Raw genomic sequence first — 18,951 nt, 5'->3', positions numbered from 1 at the left:
AAATGACACAAAAGGGTGCGTTTGGAATATTATAGGAACAAAAAAGAGGGACAGAAATCTCGGTTTATAAATGCCAGAGAAGATTTTGTGTAGAAAGTCAATAAGAAATAAGAGTGAATAGCAGTTGGTAGAAGGATCTGTTTGATGTTGGAGAGGGGAGTGTTTCAGGCCTCGGGAACAGGATAGGTTGGTGAAACAATGGCATGCTCAGGTGACTAGAAGTAATTCAGCATGTCTGGAGCTATGATATGAAGGACATATGACTATACAAGAAAATAGGCAACAGCGATGCTCAGACTTTATTTTAATAGCAGAAGTGAACTATGTTTTGAGTTAGTATACATGTCCCCAGTTAGAGATTTAAATGCCAATGTCCTGTAAAGTTCAAACATAGTTTAGGGATATTATGTTCCAGTTGAAGTTCACCCATCTTAGTGTAGAGACTGAGTAGAATCTCAAAATAAAGTTAGGCGCCTGTGTTAAACCTTCATGGCTTAAAAAATGAGGATGAACTTTGGATTTTGACAAAGTTTTCTTGAATTGTCAGTTGTGCTACTTTGTTCAAGTATTAGCATCACCAGTTAATTGTCTGCAGTGGGAAAAATCGCTTAATCTTCTAGAGCCTTGGTTTCTTCATTTGCAAGATGGGACTCAATCTCAACGAGAGGAAGGGTTAACAGATTACAGGTGGTATCATATGTAAAGGTCAACCCAAAGGATGCCTAGTAATAAGGAGGCACTCAAAAATGCTATTTTTCTCTCCCCACCTCAGAGATATCTAAGAAAACATAGGAAAATTACTTTAAAATACCACAAGTAAAACAATCTCTTAGATGCAACCAACTCCAGTTGACAGGTGCTGGGCATTTCATTCTAAACACTGAATCTATCCTCCAGCATTTCAGAATATGTAAATGTTTCCTCTTGATATTCTCTACAGTACATACAACCCCAGCAATTTACCACCATACTTAGCACTCATTTTTTCATGATATGCCTTGAAATGTGCAATATTTTAATTTCTACTTTACCAATTTTTATACTATTACCTATTAAAATACTTTAAGTCCCTCTGTCTAAAGAGATTATAATCACTAGACCTGGAATGTTTAACACTGCTTAGCAATTCATTGTCATTCTCACTTCATTTCCAAGTTCATAATTCAAAATAGTCACTGTGCCTCTAATTAATTAGAGAACTCTACAATACTGTCTCAGTACTTGGACAGACAACTGTTTCTCAAGACTCTTTTGAGTTTATTCAAGTGCATGAGGTAACTGAAATTATGCATAATTACAATTCTAATACCCATATATATTTACAAAGACCCATCTTTGCTTTGCCTTCTGACAAAAGCCTCTGTTGGTGCGACACAGCTCTATACCCTAATTATACCACTGTGAAATTGAAACAGAGGTCAAACAACAAATTTTTCTTTTCCACTGGTTATTGCCACTAGTTTTAGAATGAGGTGATGGATATTCACATAAATTACTAACCATGTTTTTTATTTTTCTCTATTTTTGTCCTTAATTTCACATACCTCATATACAATATCATATAGGAGTGACTTTTAAAATGTTTTTTAGTTTATTTTATCTTCATCCTAGTATCCCAATATATCAAAATGAGAAAAGGTGGGTTAAGACTGAAGTCACAGCACCTTCTGATATTGAATACAAATTTTTGAATGCACTTTTACTTTTGTGGGAAGAAGCTTCAGGAATTTCATCAAATTCTCAATTTAAAAAGCAACCAAAAGGGCTTCCCTGGTGGCGCAGTGGTTGAGAGTCCGCCTGCCGATGCAGGGGACACGGGTTCGTGCCCCGGTCCGGGAAGATCCCACATGCGGCGGAGCGGCTGGGCCCGTGAGTCATGGCCGCTGAGCCTGCACGTCCAGAGCCTGTGCTCCGCAACGGGAGAGGCCACAACAGTGAGAGACCCGCGTACCACAATAAATAAATAAAAATAAAAAGCAACCAAAATATTTTTACAGTATTTAAATTTTTTTTACAGAAATAGCTCTTTAATCATGATAACCATTGTTTGTAAGGGTTCCTGGAAAAGGCACTTTTATGCACACTTAGTGAAAATTAAATCTTAAATTTTTCTTGAACTCTTTAACATTGTATTAAACGTTATGTAGATATATATTTTCTCACACTGTAATTTCTTGTAGTTTATCTTAATAAAATTATCAAATATGCAGATATAACTTTAGCTGGAAGGCTATTTAACACAGCATTCTTGTAGTAAAAAGTGGCAAATTAGCTAAAAGATATATCAGACATAAAATGGAATATTAAGAAGTCACTGAAGAGAACACTGTATCTTCCTACCACAAGATTTAGCAACAAATTTGCTTCTATTCCTATATATTCCATCGTTTTTTTCAGTTACTATGGATGAAATATCTGATCTCCTATTTTAGGCCTGCCTCTGTCTCCTTGTTCAATTGTTCGATTCCCTACCTACTATTTGTCCAGTGACACATAATTAATGAGTAGTAGAGCTGTGATTCAGACAAAGGAATTTTTCAGACTGTGATTCAGACAAAGGACTTCAAAGCTCATGCTCTTTTCCCTAAATGCAAATATTCAGAAACTTACTATAATTGTTAAAAGTTTGTTTCTCTTCAGTATTTCTTCAAATTGAAGTAGGTAAATATCAAAATTAAGTCATTAAATTCATTAAGACAATTTCTTGTTCTCTCTCTGACGTATCACTACAGGAATAATCTCTTGTCTCTTCTACTTATCACTTTTTCCTATCAACATGCAGACATAAAATATTAACACCTGTCTTAATCCCACATACTCGTTGAACTCCAGTCGGATTTCTCTGATCCATTTTAAGAGTTCTTCAGTTTCATTCCTCCCACCTCTCTTGAGCTCACTCCAGTCTAGATTTCATCCCCATAGTTCTTCTGAATTAATTCTTGTCAAAGTCGGCAATGACCTCAGAATCACTAGAACCAATGCCCATTTCTCCATTCTAATCTTATTTGACTCATAATCATCATTTTATACATTTGATTATTCTCTGCTTCTTGAAATACCATATTTACTTGGGTTTCAGAAATTAATACCCTACCTCTAAGTAAAGAGGTGTTTCTTGGATCAGTCATTGCAGCTTTTTTCTTCTGTCTTTACCCTCACACTCTAAACTAGAACCATACAAAACAAATATCAAACCAGAACAAATGTGGACGACATATATAATTTTAAATTTTTATAAAAATAAAAAGAACAGGCGATTTTAGTTTTAATAGTATATTTTATATAAGACAACATATTGAAAGCATAATTACAGATATAAGCCATATAAAATTATTAATGATATTTGTTTTATTGAAATGTAATAACATACAACATTCTATTTGTTTTAGTTTTACAACATCATAATTTGACATTTGTATACATTGTGAAATGACCACCATAAGTCTAGTTACCATCTGTCACCATGCAGAGTTACAAATTTGTTTCTTTTTTTGTGATGAGAACTTTTAAAATTTACTTTTTTTTTTTAGCAACTTTCCAAGTTGCAAGAAAATATTATTAACTATAGTCACTATGCTGTATATTATATCCCCATGACTTATTTATTTTATAACTGGAAGTTAGTACCTCTTGATCCCCTTCACCCATATCACCCACCCTCCAATACTCCTTCCTTCTGGAAACAATAAATCTATTTTCTGTATCTATGAGTTTTGTTTTGTTTTGTTTATTTGTTTGTTTTGTTTTATAGATTCCACATATGAGTGAAATCATACAGCATTTGTCTTTGACTGATTTCATTTATCATAATACCCCCAAGGTCCATCCATGTTGTCACAAATGTCGATTTAATTCTTTTTATGACTATGTAGTAGTCCATTGTGTATGTGTATGTATAAAACATCTTTTTTTAGATTATGTTTTCTTCCACTTTTACTGAGATATAATTGACATACAGCACTATATAAGTTTAAGGCATACAGTGTAATGATTTGATTTATGTGCACCATGAAGTGGTTACCACAAAAAGTTTAGTAAACATCCATCATCTCATATAGGTAAAAAATTAAAGAAATAGAAGAAAAATTTTCTTGTGATGAGAACTCAGGATTTACTCTCTTAATTTTCACATATAACATACAGCAGTGTTGGTTATATTCATCATGTTGTATATACATCTCTGGTACTTATTTATGTTACAGATGGAAATTTGTACCTTTAGACTGCCCTCCTCCAATTCTCTCTCCTGCCACCAGACACCCACTGCCTCTGGTAAGCACAAATATGATTTCTTTTCTTATGAGTTTGTTTGCTTGTTTGGTTTTGAAATATAATTGACCTACAACATTATGTTAGTTCCTGTTATACAACATAGTGATTATATATTTCTATACATTTCAAACTGGCCTCCAGGATACATCTAGTTATGATATGTCACCATACAAAGATATTACATATATTACATATTTATTGACTATAATCCTCACACTGTACCTTTCATACTCATGACTCATTTATTTTGAGACTGGAAGTTTGTACTTCTTCATCTCCCTCACCTATTAGTTTCTTTCCCCCACCCCTCTCCCCTCTGGCAAACATTCGTTTGTTCTCTGTATCTATAACACTGTTTATATTTTGTTATGTTTGTTCATTCATTTTGTTTTTTAGATTCCACACATGAGTGAAATCATACATATTTATCTTTCTCTGTCTGACTTATTTCACTTAACATTAATACCCTCTATGTCTACCCATGTTGTCCCAAATGGCAAGATTTCAATCTTTTTTATGGCCAAGTAATATTTCATTATTATATGTGTGTGTGTGTGTGTGTTTGTTGCGTGTATATATATATATATATATATATATATATATATATATATATATAGTATGTGTGTATGTGTGTGTGTGTACCACATCTTCTTTATCCATTCATCTGTTGATAGACAATTAGATTGCTTCAATATCTAGGACAAAGTAAGTAATGCTGGAATAGCATAAGGATGCATATATCTTTTCTAATTAATGTTTTTGCTTTCTTTGGATAAATACCCAGGAGTGGTATTGCTGGATCATATATGGTAGTTCTATTTTAATTTTTTGAGAAATCACCATATTGTTTTCCATAGTGGTTGTACCAATTTACATTCCTTCTAACAGTGCAGGAACTTTCCCTTTTCTCTACATCTAATTGGATATTTTATTTCTGTGAACAGAAAGAAGATTTGCAGTGGGTTATTTGTGACAAGATACCCTTGCTCTCACCTTGCTATTTTGTTATATAACACATAAAAACAAAATTAACAACTGCAAAGACAACAATAGATACATTTTAAAATGCTCAAAAGAGTTCATTTTCATGTGTGTTTTGTTTAAATGCAGTACCATACAGACAACTTCCAATTTATATTATTTATAGATATAGATATGGGTATAAAAATAGTCACAATAAACAATGGAATTTTCAATATATTTTATAAACAAATCATGTTTTCTTTTAAAGTGTTAATTTAAATTAAATGAGGCCCATGATCCTCTGGTTCAATATACCAGAGCAAAGAGATTTCAACTTCCATTGTCATCTCTGAAACAATCAAAAGCAAACCAAGTAAATACGTTTCAAAAACAGGCAAAATATGAAATCACTACTCATTTTTAATAAAACTAGGAAATGGTCACAACAGCTAACTATAAATTGGAAAGGATAGCTGTTGTAAATTGTGAAACTTGAAACAACTCAAGAGGGAGTGATCTAGTACATGAGGCTAATGATCATACTTGACTAAAAGTGACTTTTCTTCTGAGTCCTAACTTGAGGGCCCATTTTTCTGGGTCAGGATTCAATGCAGAGGAGTAAGAGCTCAGGTGTGGCTATGCGAAACCTCTCTTTTAATGAATAAATTCTGTTTTCTCCTCTGATATTTTATTACGTATTCTGTTAAATGTTCCCTATCGAATAGTGTTTATATCCCACTCTATGGAGAGGCACTCTTGTAATTTGCATCATACATCCATTTCCAGTTTCAAGGAAGAGTAAATGCTCCCATCAGAAAGTTTTTTGTTAATCACTTTTTCTGCTTTTCCTTAATAGGAAAAAGTAATTTGTTAGATTTTGGTTGCAAAATGATAAGAAAGAACAAAGATAATTATGTTTCACCTGTGTTTAACTATTATGCTGGTAAATATTGCCCCAGTCCTCATGGTGAACTTTTAGAATGGAATCCTGTATAGTAATTACATAGTCCTTCCTAAGTTACATTATATTTGAATAAAATATAATGAGCATACTGTTTGTTTCTTTCAGTATAGCATCAATGACTTGCGTTGTCAAAATAGTTATGAAAAAGCATTTAATTTGATAAATGTGCTTGTAGTGTTGTCAAAAGTAAGCTATGATATCACACGTGAGGAAGAAGGGATTTCTTCAGGAAAAAATGCTCATTAGGTCTTATGATGTTCACATTGACATAAATGTTAGATGAGTCAGCCATTTTCAGTATACATTGTCAGTATCATTGTTGAATAATTAGTTCATAGTAAAAAATCAAGAATGTGCATTCATTAGTTATTTCAGCAAGCAGTTAATGAACAGCCACTGTAAACCCAACCCTATTCAAGGTCCTAAGTTAGCCGAGAACGGGCAAAGTCTTACATTCCGGAGGGGTGATAGACAATAAGCATGTAAATAAACATCTATGTAACTTTAGGTTCTCTGAAGATAAATTAGACAAAAGGTGAGGAGTTGGGAGCTGGTTGCTATTTTATTCAGGGTGTAAGGGACATCTCTCTGAGAGTGAAGATCAAGCAGAGACCTCCATGGAGTAGGCTGTAAATCTAACACACTTGATGAATTGGTTTGAATGCTAGGATTGTGTGAAATCTGTCCAGGTTGTCTCGATAAGGGTTTAGATATTTTATATTTTGTGTATTTGAAATATTGAACTGCTAAAACACCATCAACTGGTATTGGTACCAGAAATAGTAGGAAATCTTAGGAGTACAGCTAGTACTAATGCTATTATTAATTGCATTCACATACTCATGGGAAATTTCATAAATGACTATTAATGGTTAAACAAATGTCATCCTTTTATAACCCATGTAACAGAATAACGTGTAAAACATGAGACAATTCTTTTAAATTTATTGTAACTCTATTATCTTATGGTTTTAGAGTTTTTACTATCAAATTCCTTCTTTGAATAGTGTATGAGCTTGAACGGGCAGGTTGCTGGGCTCTTAGTTTCCTTTGAAATGCAGACTGTTATAAGATTCTTGAGTACAGGTACACTGGGCTCTGTAATTATGCTATAACAACAGGGAACATTTACCTCGAGAAAAACATTTGATAGCTGAGGTGACTGTGCACAAATGTTTTCTCAAATTTCAGTTTGCAAAACAAACGGAAGCACACACACTGTTCAATAAACTTTATTACCACATTACCTTCTAATTTGTTCTCTTAACACTCTGTCAGTGTTTTTCTTAAAATAGCTTCCTAAAAGAAAAAAAATTGTATTATTTAGCCATTTGTAATTCCAGTGAGGCTAACACTTGCCATTTCATTGGGATTGTTATTTTATTTCATTTTTCTCCTGAGAAACTAGTAACTAACTATTATATGGACAATGATAAATATGTATGTATAAATACTGAACTTGAATATATACAGTAAGCATGTATATTGCTATGGAGAGAGTCACTCTACATTTATCTTTTTTCCATCAACTCTGAAGGAATCAGAATTTGTACATAAAATCTCATTAGCTTGGTCCATTCAATCTTGTGTACTGAAATGGCTCCTTAAGTCTAGGAGAGAGTCCCACAGAATATTTACAGCCAAGGCCCTGGAACCTGGATTTAGATCCTAACTCTGTCACTCATGAGACAAAATGTGAATGTTAATGCCCCAGCTGCACAGTGTTGCTGAAGTAATGAGTACATCTGGCTTTTAGACCTTCATCCAGCTCCTGATAAGATCTCAATGAATGTTGCCTCCTCCTGTTTTTGTTCATGGAACTCAGAGTAACCACACGAGCACAAGCACAGTGTGTATCAAAATTTAAAAAAAAAAAATGTAAAAGTGACTGTTTGATATTTGATTTTCAAAAAGCATCAAATAGTTGTAGCACTTAGGAATGTGTTTGTTTGTGAGTGACAGAAAGCTCAACTCATCTTGAAGCCATGTACTGCTTTCTTACCCAACCAGAATTTGGGAGATGTGCTGTTACTTGCCTAAGTTCAGCTGCACAGCGTTGTTATCAGAAAACCTGGTTCGTTGCCTAATGATTGCAAGATAGCTGGCCGTTACAGATGGATCCATCAAGAAAATCTTCAAGGGAGGAAAAGGGGTGTAGAAGTGGAGGCAGTCCCTTCTGTTCCATGCTCTTTCACCAGGAAATCAACAGATTTTCCACAGCTTCCCATAAAATTTGTTGATGACTTACTGGTATTGGCTGTGTCATATGGTTTTCCTCAGTTGCAAGGGGTACTGAAAGAGCAAGCTGGGAATTTGCTGTCTCCAACAAATTCAAGGTTATACTAGGAAAGGTGAGAAATAGCTGTTGGGTAATATTTTAGTGTCTGCCATAATAGTCATTTAGGGAAACATTGGAATCCAGTTAGACATCCAGATTCTCATTTTATGGTTTAGTATTTATTGTTTTAATATCCAATTGCCTATGGGAAAGTGCTACCGTGAACTTTTCATTGTTAGTTTATTCTGAAGTTTGAATTTAGTGCTAATATGAGAAGATTTTATTTTGCAACTGAAATTCTTTATGTGCTTTAGTTTGTTTTCTTAAAAAAGATCCATCAGTTGGGCAAAGTGCCGCTAGAGAAATTGTCCCCAGTCACTCAGTTCACTCATCACACCCTACCTACACTGGCTTTTCTTATTTTTCTCAAATATGCTTAGTTTATCCCTACTTCATGGTTTTCATACATGTTCCTCCCAGTTTTGGAAAGCGCTCTTCTAGCCCAAGTCTCCACCTATCACCATCACCTTTCCGTGCCTGATTCCTCTTCGGGGTTTGGTTCAAATGCCCCCTCCTCAGAGATGCCTTATCTGATCAGATGCCTCTTCCAACCAGCCTCTGTCTCGTTAATCCTATTTTATTTTATTCATTTTCCTTTTTAAAATTATCTTCTTCTGGGCTTCCCTGGTGGCGCAGTGGTTGAGAGTCTGCCTGCCGATGCAGGGGACACGGGTTCGTGCCTCGGTCCGGGAAGATCCCACATGCCGCGGAGCGGCTGGGCCCGTGAGCCATGGCCGCTGAGCCTGCGCGTCCGGAGCCTGTGCTCCGCAACAGGAGAGGCCACAACAGTGAGAGGCCCGCGTACCGCCAAAAAAAAAAAAAAAGAAAGAAAATTATTTTCTTCTGAAACTGTCTTATTTATTTATGGACATACCTGCTTATTGTTGGACTCATCCAAATTTAATGTAAGTTCCTTGAGTTGAGGGATATATGTGTGATTCATCACTGCATTTTCTGAACCTAAAACAGTGCTTAACCATAGTAGTCACTTAATATTTGTTAAACAAATGAAAGAATGTTTAACATAGGGTTCTTGATTAGAGCAGGAGTAAGTTAAATAATAAACATTTAAATATTTGATTGCAGCAAGAGAAAATGGGTTAATGTCTTCCTCCCAACAGTTGGAATGTACTTGAGAACAAGTCTCCTTAACACCACACAGCACTTGAACGAGCCCTGTAACACAGCTCTCATTCATATCATCCCATCGCTGAAGCATTTTCTTTCATTGACACAGACTTCCAATACTCAGTCATCTACTTGTGGTCAAATATTCTGCCCTGGGCATCATTAGACTTGCCTTTGCTTATGTCAGTCCTGAGGCATCAAATATTAATTTAAAATTTTAATCCTCCCAGGTTTGGGCACCAAAAATATTTGTGCTCCCCAATTAAAAGATGAGCAAAAGATCTGTCTCACCAAATAGGATACACAAATGGCTAATAAGCATATGAGAAGATGCTCAACATTGTATGTCATTAGGAAATTGCAAATTAAAACAATGAGATTCCATTACACACCTGTTTAAAATAGTGAAAATCCAAAACACTGATAACTCCAAATGCTGGTGAAGATGTGGAGCAACAGGAACTCTTATTCATTGCTGATCAGAATGCAAAATGGTACAGCTACTTTGAAAACAGTTTAGCAGTTTCTGACAAAACAAAATATACTTTTACCATATGATACAGCAATCGTGCTCCAAGGAATTTAACCACAGGAGCTAAAGATTTGTAACTACATAAAAACCTGAAAATGAGTGTTTATGGCAGCTTTATTCATAATTGCCAAAATTATGCAACCAAGATGCCCTTCAATAAATTATTGGATAAACAAATTGTGGCCCACCCATACAATAGCATATTATTAAGCAAGAAAAAGAAGTTAGCTGTCAAGTCATGAAAAGACATAGAGGAAGCTTAAATATGTTACTGAGTGAAAGAAGCCAATCTGACAAGGCTACAGATTTTATCATTCCAAGTATTTAACATCCTGGAAAAGTCAAAACTATGGAGACAGTAAAAAGATCAGTAGTTGCTCTGAATTTGAAGGAAAAATGGTAGGAAGGATGACTAGGTGGGGCACTAGGGATTTTTAAAGCAGTGGAACTATTCTGTAAGATACTGTAATGGTAGATACATCATTATAAATTTGTCAAAACCTAAGGAATGTATAACATGAAGAGTGAACTCTAATTTGAACTATGGATTTTGGTTAATAATTATGTATTAATACTGGCTCACCAATTTTAGCAAATATACTACACTAATGCAAGATATTAATAACAGGGAAAACTAGAGGAGGTTTGTTGGGGTACACGGGAATATTCTATATTCTCTCCCAAATGTTTCTGTAAATATAGCTCCCCAAAACGAAAGTCTATTTTTTTAAAGTCTATTTTTTAAATATTTAAATATAGAGCAGCTGTCTGTGGTACCTCTATATTAACAACTTGTAATAAGAAAACTTGAGGGGCAAGACGGGAATAAAGACACAGAACTACTAGAGAATGGACTTGAGGATATGGGGAGGGGGAAGGGAAAAAGAAAAGAAAGAAAACTTTGAAAGAGTGATTTACTTTGTCATACCTATCCACAAAAGAACTGATTTATTTTCTTTCTCCCTTAGGTTAGTTGAATAACGAGACCAAAAACATCCTTCAATTCTATTCAATTAAGGGCTATAAGATCCTGTGTTTTTCAAAGTTCTGTCTGGAATAACTTTTACAATTGTTTACCAAACAAAATGTCAGCCTTCTCAGAGATCAGCGTGTCTCGCAAAACTTAAATAAAAAATAATTGTTGAGGGCTTCCCTGGTGGCGCGGTGGTTGAGAGTCCGCCTGCCGATGCAGGGGACACGGGTTCGTGCCCTGGTCTGGGAAGATCCCACATGCCGCGGAGGGGCTGGGCCCGTGAGCCATGGCCGCTGAGTCTGCGCATCCGGAGCCTGTGCTCCGCAACGGGAGAGGCCACAGCAGTGAGAGGCCTGCGTACCGCAAAAATAAATAAATAAAAATTAAAAAAAAAATTGTCGAGGGGGACCTTCAAAGTGGTGGAAGAGTAAGATGTGGAGATCATTTTCCTCCCCACAAATACATCAAAAATACATCTACATGTGGAACAACTCCTACAGAACACCTACTGGGCATCGGCAGAAGACCTCAGACTTTCCAAAAGGCAAGAAACTCCCCATGTACCTGGGTAGTACAAAAGAAAAAAGGAAAAACACAGAGAAAAGAATAGGGATGGGACCTGCACCTCTGGGAGGGAGCCGTGAAGGAGGAAAAGTTTCCACACACTAGGAAGCCTCTTCACTGGAGGAGATGGGGGGGTTGTGGGGGGGAATCTTCGGAGCCACTGAGGAGAGCACAGCAACAGGGGTGCAGAGGGCAAAGTGGAGAGATTCCCGCACAGATGATCAGTGCCGACCAGCACTCACCAGCCCGAGAGACTTTTCTGCTCACCCACCAAGACAGGTCGGGGCTGGGAGCTGAGGCTTGGGCTTCGGAGGTCTGATCCCAAAGAGAGGACTGGGGTTGGCTGCGTGAACACAGCCTGAAGGGGGCTAGTGCACCACAGCTACCTGGAACAGAGTCCAGGAAAAATTCTGGAACTGCCTAAGAGACAAGAGACCATTGTTTTGGGGTGCGCTAGGAGAGGGGATTCAGAACACTGCCTAAACGGGCTCCAGAGATGGGCACAAGCTGTAGCTATCAGCTTGGACACCAGAGACGGGCAAAAAACACTAAGGTTGCTGCTGCAGCCACCAAGAATCTTGTGTGCAAGCACAGGTCACTATCCACACCTCCCCTCCTGGGAGCCTGTGCAGCCCTGTCACAATGTCATGCTGGCCTCTGCCAAATCAGGAGCTTTGCGAACAAAGAAGAGAAAGGGAAATCTCTCCCAGCAGCCTTAGGAGCAGTGGATTAAATCTCCACAATCAACTTGATGTACCCTGCATCTGTGGAATACCTGAACAGACAATGAATCATCCCAAAATTGAGGCGGTGGATTTGGGAGGAACTGTAGACTTGGGGTTTGCTTTCTGCGTATAATTTCTTTCTGGTTTCATGTTTATCTTAGTTTAGTATTGAGCTTATTATCATTGGTACATTTGTTTATTGATTTGGTTGGGCTCTTCCCTTTTTGTTTTTAATATATTGTTTTTTCCTTTTTCTCTTTTTCTGAGTATGTATGTGTATGCTTCTTTGTGTGATTTTGTCTGTATAGCTTTGCTTTTACCATTTGTCCTAGGGTTCTGTCTGTCCATTTTGTTTTTCAGTATAGTTTTTAGCCCTTGTTATCATAGGTGGATTTGTTTTTTTTTTGTTTGGTTGCTCTCTTCCTTTTTTTTTTTACAACTTTTAATTTTTTTATTTTAAATAATATATTTTTAATTTTAATAACCTTATTTTATTTTATTTTATTTTATTTATTTTTCTCCCTCTACTTCTGAGCTGTATGGCTGACAGGGTCTTGGAGCTCCAGCTGGGTGTCAGGCCTGAGCCCCTTAGGTGGGAGAGCCGAGTTCAGGACATTGGTCCAACAGAGACCTACCGGCCCCATGTAATATCAGTCGGCAAGAACTCTCCCAGAGATCTCTGTCTCAATGCAAAGACCAAGCTCCACTCAACAATGAGCAAACTACAGTGCTGGACACCCTATGCCAAACAACTAGCAAGACAGGAACACAACCGCAACCTTTAGCAGAGAGGCTGCCTAAAATCTTACTATGTTCACAGACACCCCAAAACACACCATCGGAGGCAGTCCTGCCCACCAGAAAGACAAGATCCAGCCTCATCCACCAGGACACAGGCACCAATCCCCTCTACCAGGAAGCCTACACAGCGCACTGAACAAACCTTATCCACTGGGGACAGACACCAAAAACAACAGGAACTACGACCTGCAGCCTGTGAAAAGGAGACCCCAGACACAGTAAGCTAAGCAAAATGAGAAGACAGAGAAATACATAGCAGATGAAGGAGCAAGGTAAACACCCACCAGACCAAACAAATGAAGAGGAAATATGCAGTCTACCTGAAAAAGAATTCAGAGTAATGATAGTAAAGATGATCCAAAAACTTGGAAATACAATAGGGAAAATACAAGAAACGTTTAATAAGGACCTAGAGGAACTAAAGAGTAAACAAACAATGATGAACAACACAACAAATGAAATTAAAAACTCTCTAGAAGAATCAATAGCAGAATAACTGAGGCAGAAGAATGGACTGGGAAGATAAAATAGTGGAAATAACTACCACAGAGCAGAATAAAGAAAAAAGAATGAAAAGAATTGAGGACAGTCTCAGACCTCTGGGACAACATTAAATGCACCAACATTTGAATTATAGGTGTCCCAGGAGAAGAAGAGAAAAAAAAAGGGACTGAGAAAATATTGGAAGAGATTATAGTTAAAACTTCGCTAATATGGGAAAGGAAATAGTCAATCAAGTCAAGGAAGCACAGAGAGTCCCATACAGGATAAATTCAACGAGAAACACACCAAGACACATATTAATCAAACTATCAAAAATTAAATAAAAGAAAAAATATTAAAAGCAACAGGGAAAAGCAACAAATAGTATACAAGGTAATCCCCATAAGCTTAACAGCTGATCTTTCAGAGGAACGCTGCAAGCCAGAAGGGAGTGGCAGCACATATTTAAAGTGATGAAAGGGAAAAACCTACAACCAAGATTACTCTACCCAGCAAGGAACTCATTCAGATTCAATAGAGAAATTAAAACCTTTACAGAAAAGCAAAAGCTAAGGGAATTCAGCACCACCAAGCCAGTTTTACAAAAAATGCTAAAGGAACTTCTCTAGGCAGGAAACATAAGAGAAGGAAAAGACCTACAAAAACAAACCCAAAATAATTAAGAAATTGGTAATAGGAACATATATCAATAATTACCTTAAATGTAAATGGATTAAATGCTCCAACCAAAAGACATAGACTGGCCGATTGGATACAAAAACGAGACCTGCATATATGCTCTTTACAAGAGAAACACATCAGACCTAGGGACACATACAGACTGAAAGTGAGGGTATGAAAAAAGATATTCCATACAAATGGAAATCAAAAGAAAGCTGGGGTAGCAATTCTCATATCAGACAAAACAGACTTTAAAAGAAAGACTGTTAAATCAGACAAAGAAGGACACTACATAATGATCAAGGGATCAATCCAAGAAGATATAACAATTGTAAATATTTATGCACTGAACATAGGAGCAGCTCAATACATAAGGCAAATGCCAACAGCCATAAATGGGGAAATTGATAGAAACACAATAATAGTAGGGGACTTTAACACCCAACTTTCACCAATGGACAGATCATCCAAAATTAAAATGAATAAGGAAACACAAACTTTAAATGACACATTAAACAAGATGGACTTAATTGATATTAATAGGACATTCCATCCAAAAACAACAGAATACACTTTCGTCTCAAGTACTCATGGAACATTCTCCAGGATAGATCATATCCTGGGTCACAAATCAAGCCTTGGTAAATTTTAGAAAATTGAAATCATACCAAATATACTTTCTGACCACAATGCTATGAGACTAAATATAAGTTACAGGAAAAAATCTGCAAAAAATACAAGCACATGGAGGCTAAACAATATACTACTAAATAACCAAGAGATCCCTGGAGAAACCAAAGTGGAAATCAGAAAAAACCTAGAAACAAATGACAATGAAAACACAATGACCCCAAACCTATGGGATGCAGCAAAAACTGTTCTAAGAGGGAAGTTTATAGCAACACAATCCTACCTCAAGAAACAAGAAACATCTCAAATAAACAACCTAACCTTACACCTAAAGCAATTAGAGAAAGAAGAACAAAAAAACCTCAAAGTTAGCAGAAGAAAAGAAATCATAAAGATCAAATCAGAAATAAATGAAAAAGAAATGAAGGAAACAATAACAAAGATCAATAAGACTAAAAGCTGGTTCTTTGAGAAGGTAAACAAAACTGATAAACTATTAGCCAGACTCATCAAGAAAAGAAAGGAGAAGACACAAATCAATAGAATTAGAAATGAAAAAGGAGAAGTAAAAACTGACACTGGGTTTCCCTGGTGGCAGAGTGGTTGAGAGTCCACCTGCCGATGCAGGGGACATGGGTTCATGCCCCGGTCCAGGAAGATCCCACATGCCGCAGAGCGGCTGAGCCCGTGAGCCATGGCCAGTGAGCCTGCGCGTCCAGAGCCTGTGCTCCGCAAACAGAGAGGCCACAACAGTGAGAGGCCTGCGTACCAAAAAAAAAAAAATCTTCCAACAAACAAAAGCCCAGGACCAGATGGCTTCACAGGTGAATTCTATCAAACATTTAGAGAAGAGCTAACACCTATCCTTCTCAAACTCTTCCATAATATAACAGAGGGAGGAACACTCCCAAACTCATTCTATGAGGCCACCATCACCCTGAGACCAAAACTAGACAAAGATGTCACAAAAAAAGAAAACTACAAGCCAACATCTCTGATGACCATAGATGCAAAAATCCTCAACATAATACTAGCAAACAAAATCCAACAGCACATTAAAAGGACCATACACCATGATCAAGTGGGGTTTATCCCAGGAATGCAAGGATTCTTCAGTATACGCAAATCAATCAATGTGATACACCATACTAACAAATTGAAGAAAAAAAACCACATGATCATCTCAATAGATGCAGAAAAGCTTTTGACAAAATTCAACACCCATTTATGATAAAAACCCTCCAGAAAGTAGGCATAGAGGGAACTTACCTCAACATAATAAAGGCCATATATGACAAACCCACAGCCAACATCATTCTCAATGATGAAAAACTGAAACCATTTCCTCTAAGATCAGGAACAAGACAAGGATGTCCACTCTCACCACTATTATTCAACATAGTTTTGAAAGTTTTAGCCACAGCAATCACAGAAGAAAAAGAAATAAATGCAACCCAAATTGGAAAAGAAGAAGTAAAGCTGTCACTGTTTGCAGATGATATGATACTATACATTGAGAATCCTAAAGATGCTACCAGAAAACTACTAGAGCTAATCAATGAATTTGGTCAAGTAGCTGGATACAAAATTAATGCACAGAAATCTCTTGTATTCCCATACACTAGTGATGAAAAATCGAACGAGAAATTAAGGAAACAGTCCCATTTACCATTGCAACAAAAAGAATAAAATACCTAGGGATAAACCTACCTAAGGAGACAGAAGACGTGTATGCAGAAAACTAGAAGAAACTGATGAAAGAAATTAAAGACAATACAAACAGATGGAGAGATACACCATATTTTGGACTGGAAGAATCAACATTGTGAAAATGACTATACTACTCAAAGCAATCTATAGATTCAGTGCAATCCCTATCATACTACCAATGGTATTTTTCCCAGAACTAGAACAAAAAATTTCACAATTTGTATGGGAACACAAAAGACCCAGAATAGTCAAAGCAATCTTGAGAAAGATAAACAGAGCTGGAGGAATCAGGCCCCCTGACTTCAGACTATAGTACAAAACTACAGTAATCAAGACAGTATGGTACTGGCACAAAAACAGAAAGATAGATCAATGGAACAGGATAGAAAGCCCAGAGAAAAACCCATGCACATATGGTCATCTTATCTTTGATAAAGGAGGCAAGAATATATATTGGAGAAAAGACAGTCTCTTCAATAAGTGGTGCTGGGAAAACTGGACAGCTACATGTAAAAGATGAAATTAGAACACTCCCTAACACCATTCACAAAAATAAACTCAAAATGGATTAAAGACCTAAATATAAGGCCAGACACTATAAAACTTTTAGAGGAAAACATAGGCAGAATACTCTATGATACAAATCACAGTAGGATCCTTTTTTATCCACCTCCTAGAGAAATGGAAATAAAAACAAAAATAAACCAATGGGACCTAATGAAACTTAAAAGCTTTTGGACACAAAGGAAACCATAAACAAGATCAAAAGACAACCCTCAGAATGGGAGAAAATATTTGCAAACGAAGCAACTGACAAAGGATTAATCTCCAAAATATACAAGCAGCTCATGCAGCTCAATATCAAAAAACAAACAACCCAATCCAAAAATGGGCAGACGATCTAAATAGACATTTCTCCAAAGAAGATATAGAGATTGCCAACAAACACATGAAAGGATGCTCAACAGCACTAATCATTAGAGAAATGCAAATCAAAACCACAATGAGGTATCACCTCACACTGGTCAGAATGGCCATCATGAAAAAATTTAGAAACAATAAATGCTGGAGAGGGTGTAGAGAAAAGGGAACCCTCTTGCACTGTTGGTGGGAATGTAAATTGATACAGCCACTGTGGAGAACAGTATGGAGGTTCCTTAAAAACACTAAAAATAGAACTACCATACCACCCAGCAATCCCACTACTGGACATATACCCTGAGAAAACCATAATTCAAAAAGAGTCATGTACCACAGTGTTCACTGCAGGTCTGTTTACAATAGCCAGGACATGGAAGCAACCTAAGTGTCCATCGACAGATAAATGGGTAAAGAAGTTGTGGCACATGTATACAATGGAATATTGCTCAGCTATAAAAAGGAACGAAACGTTAGTGTAGTGAGGTGGATGGACCTAGAGACTGTCATACAGAATAAGTATGACAGTAAGTCCAAAAGAGAAAAACAAATACCATATACTAACATATATATATGGAATAATAATAAAAAACAAAAGGTTCTTAAAGACCTAGGGGCAGAACAGGAATAAAAATGCAGACATAGAGAATGGACTTGAGGACATGGGGAGGCAGAAGGGTAAGCTGGGACGAAGTGAGAGAGTGGTATGGATATAGGTACACCACCAAATGTAAAATAGATAGCTAGTGGGAAGCATCCGCATAGCACAGGGAGATCAGCTCGGTGCCTTATGTCCACCTAGAGGGGTGGGATAGGGAGGGTGGTAGGGAGATGCAAGAGGCAGTGGATATGGTGATATATGTATACGTATAACTCAATCACTTTGTTATACAGCAGAAACTAATACACCACTCTAAAGCAATTATACTGCAAAAAGATGTTAAAAAATAATAATTGTCATAATAACTGACTGTATGTAAAGTAAAAAGTATATATTTAGTTTTCTTCCTCAAAAAAGTAATAATTTGTCTTTGAAGTAAAATTCTCACAGTAATAGCATTTCACCTTTGATATGTGTCATTTTGTTACTCATTAAAAAGAATAATATTTCACCTGTATGGGTAGGAAAACAAATTCCAGCCTTAGCAGAGCACTAAAATTATGATATCTTAATATCTCTTAATGCGTCTGCATTATGTGGTACAACCCAACTCATGTTATTTCATATAACATGGTGAATAGTTCCAGTGTTTTTTCGGCCACATCTAG

At 36.7% G+C, this 18,951-nt stretch overlaps 1 long non-coding RNA gene across 2 annotated transcripts in view; it reads left to right on the top strand.

Moving 5' to 3' along the window:
* LOC307190799 overlaps positions 1-18,951 on the top strand; it is a 380,676-nt gene that overhangs the window by 235,244 nt on the left and 126,481 nt on the right. For both annotated transcript variants that reach the window (XR_013829543.1, XR_013829544.1), the window contains exon 4: positions 4,203-4,272. This is a non-coding gene — a long non-coding RNA (uncharacterized lncRNA). The remainder of the gene's footprint in view (positions 1-4,202; positions 4,273-18,951) is intronic.

The sequence above is a fragment of the Stenella coeruleoalba genome, assembly GCF_951394435.1.
Source record: "Stenella coeruleoalba genome assembly, chromosome: 8".
Lineage (NCBI taxonomy): Eukaryota > Metazoa > Chordata > Mammalia > Artiodactyla > Delphinidae > Stenella > Stenella coeruleoalba.
The sequence above is the reverse complement of the archived record's forward strand: the minus strand, read 5'-3'. Positions and strand labels throughout refer to the sequence as shown.